This window comes from Akebia trifoliata, chromosome 4, assembly GCF_017979445.1.
Source record: "Akebia trifoliata isolate Shusen 1 chromosome 4, ASM1797944v1, whole genome shotgun sequence".
Classification (NCBI taxonomy): Eukaryota; Viridiplantae; Streptophyta; class Magnoliopsida; order Ranunculales; family Lardizabalaceae; genus Akebia; species Akebia trifoliata.
Genome location: NC_141378.1, coordinates 32,059,057 through 32,062,737, shown reverse-complemented (window position 1 = coordinate 32,062,737; position 3,681 = coordinate 32,059,057).

Below are 3,681 nucleotides of genomic sequence, written 5' to 3'. Positions count from 1 at the left end.
TTTCCCCATAGCACTCACATCTAGGCTGTCAATGGATAGGATCAGACCTGAAATCTGCTTCTTTACGATCCAATAACTTTGGGTCTGGATCGATGATTCTGATGAGGATCCAATCTGATATCTTGTCAGATCGGAATAAAATGTGAGAAACTATATTATCAATGTATTTAAATATATGAAGTAAATTTAGAATTTGTACCTCAAATTTGGTTTGGTTGGATCCAATTGTTATTAAATTGGTTTTGGATCTTAATATTTAGATTCAATAAAAACCCCATCTGTTAAGAGCCTGATACGATCCATTGACAGCCCTACTAACATTGATGGTTTATAGTCTCAGGTTTAAGAAGATTTAAAATCCAACACCACAAAAAATGTTTGAAAATAATCCCTTCCCGTGGAGATAGTTTTCCATCAAAGATTTTGTTGTTCCTTTTCTTTCTGATAATCTTCTATGTAAAAATATCCTAATCTAACTAAGATTGGAACAGTTGCGAAGACTGAATCAATCCGAAGTATTTTAAGAAAATGAGTTCCCATTTTTATTAAGGTATTTTTTTTTTTTTTATCTTCAAAATGGACAGGAGACCAAACTGAAAGGGGTATAGTTAGTGGTGGGGCTGGCAATGATGCGATCTGAATTAACTATATGTATTTTATGAAAAATTGGATTTTTTGAACCGGATTCAGATTGAAATCTTAGATCCAAAATAATTTTATATGTACCCAAACCCGCTCCAAAAAAATCAAATCCAAATATATTTTAATAATTTTTTTAATTCTTAATTTCATATAAATATGTATCGATAAAATATTTTAGTCTTTTTGGTTTCTCTCATTGGAAAGTAGATTTTTTTTTTTTTTTTTTAATTTAATGATTTCATATGTTTAAAATTTTGTGAAATTGATCATTTGAAAATAAGACATATGTTCGGATTGGTTTCGGATTAAGGATGAAATGAAACGGATCGGATTCGGATCACATAGGGATGTACAAATCACCCATTACTTGAAATTGAACCGGACTTGGATCAAAACCCGAACGGACCGAATTGGACCCGATCCGAAAAGTTTCGGATTGGGTTTGGTTTCTATCTTTAACTCTATCCAAATGAAAATAATTCTTTTGCAAATATTGGAGAGGTGGCTAGTAATGAACCTGAATCGTCTAGTAGCCCTCCAAAAGAAAAAATACAACGATCTGCAGTTTGGAATTATTTTACGGTAGTAAAGAGTTTAAATCCCGATGAATCTAAATTTGAAAAAGTTAAATGTAATTGCGATAAATCTTTAGTTTGTTCAAGTACTGGGACTAGAACTAGTTCGATGAAATTTTTTTTGAAAAAAACATGTTAAAAAAAAAAAAAAAAAAAACCTAATCTTAGTCAAAATTTAATTAATTAATCAAGTGCGGGTAATATAAGCATGTGGTCTTATTTGGAAGACATAACACGATTTGAAATGGTAAAATTTTTTATTAGGGAAGAAATACTATTTTTAATTGTTGAAAAAGAGAGTTTTAAAGAATACATTCAAAAAACACATTTTATTTAACTTTCGATTTATGGTCTTCCGATCAAAATATACCATATATGTGTTATGGTACATTTTATTGATCATGATTAAGTTATTAATAAAAAATAATATTTTTTGCATTATTATCTACAAAATATAGTGGGGCTGTAATTGGTGAAATTATAAATAATATTATAAAAGATTATGAAATTTCTAATAAAATTTTTACAATTGTTTTGGATAATGTAAAAAATTAATGATTTACTTGTACCTTTTCTTAAAGATTATTTATTAAATGAAGAAATATTAAAAGATATATTTTATGTTTGTTGTACCGCACATATTTTAAATTTAATTGTAAAATCTGGTATTTCATATATAGGTAAAATAATTGATAAAGGAATGCCACAACAGCCAGTGGTGCATTGATCCAAATTGATTGTTTTAAAAGAGAAGTGAAGATTAGATAGAGATAATCTGCAGCTAACAAGCTACAACTAAGATCAAAGCAACTGTAAAAAATAAGAGACCAAAAGATCAGATGGGTACCAACACATTAAATGTAAATCCTAAAGAGGTGAAGACCATACTTGATTTGATGTTAATTTTTAACTTGTGTTTGGATTGAGAGGAATGGGTTGAAGAGTAAATAAATGAGTTTCTCTCCATTTCTCTTGTTTGGATTGTTAAGTGGGGAGAGCGGAGAAAAGAATTGGAGAGAAATGGAGATCCACGGTGAATTTTCTCTCTCTAAAAGTTGAGAGATTTGGAGAGAGACCCTTTTAAAATATTTTATAATTCCAACTCTGCCCCTAGATCTTTTCAAGACACTCTAAAATTTCAAAGTTGTCCAAATTTCTCTCTTGTCAATTGAAACATGGTGGAGAGAAACTGAGTTTCTCTTCTCTTAACCCTAACAAAGTGTTAGGGTTATTGGATTCGATTTAAATGGAGATAATAAATATAGACTTGAGAGGGAAATAAATAGAAAAAAGTCTTGAGAGATGGTCGAGGAGAAGAAGAGAGATTCGATCAAGAACACCTTGACGAGCATGGTCTATGTGTTAGATTACAAAGGAATAAACGAAGAGAATATTAGAGATTTGAACAAAAAGAAGAAGAAAAATCAAAGATTTATACCTTTGACTGATTGTCAAACTAGAAGCATGAACAACCCAAGTTCGTTGGTTGTAGACAAAGGAGCTCTTGTTTTAGGGGGTTACAAAGTAAAGAATAAGAGGAAGTTTTGAAGATGATAATGATTGTAATTTTCATAATTCACGAGGGGCATACTTGTCCTAGCATCGTCATTTTGACGATGTTTTGTGGTGCTATGCAAAAGTAGTTTGAGAATTACCAAGTATGTGTTATTCGATAGATACCTGAGAAGCGAACAAGTATAAATCCCCAATTTGGTGCTTATGGATTAATGAACAATTGTCTCCTAGAATACAACGACCACACGTGTAGATGAAGCACTACAAAATACACGTCTAACAAACCGAATGCTAAGTTTGTACTCTCAAAAAATGTAGACGAGAAATCAAAATGCAAGCAAGTTAAAACATAAAATATTAATAGACATGGTTGTAGACACCACATTTTTGCATTCGCCTAATTAATCAATTCGTCAACCTGATTGCAACGATTCCCAATGATTGATGTTTATTCCAATGCTTTATTTTATTGTCAGATATGTTTCAGAAATTTAGATGAGGTATCTCAAACTAACAAAACTGTAGAAACCACGTTACGCTAGGAAAATATAACCTCAAAAATATAGAAATCATCATCTTGCAGACAAAAACAAATTTTATGATAAAAATAACTAAAAAATGACCAAATTATCAAAATACCCCTAACCATAAAACATCCCTAGAACCTACATTATGATTAGGAAAATCCTTTTAAACACATAAAACAACAAATTGAAACCAAATAAATCATTTCGCCAATTTTCATAGAATTCGACAAAATTATGAAAATGCCCCTCATAAAGTTCACGACCATTTCGCACAAAAAAATTCATAAATGACACAAATCAATATTATCATTGAATTCCTTACGAAAAATCGATTCTAAAACATCCTGAAACATCAAAAACCGACTTGAAACGCAAAAGTTCTCTTCAAGGGTAAAACGATAATTTTCCAATTAAATTTTTTT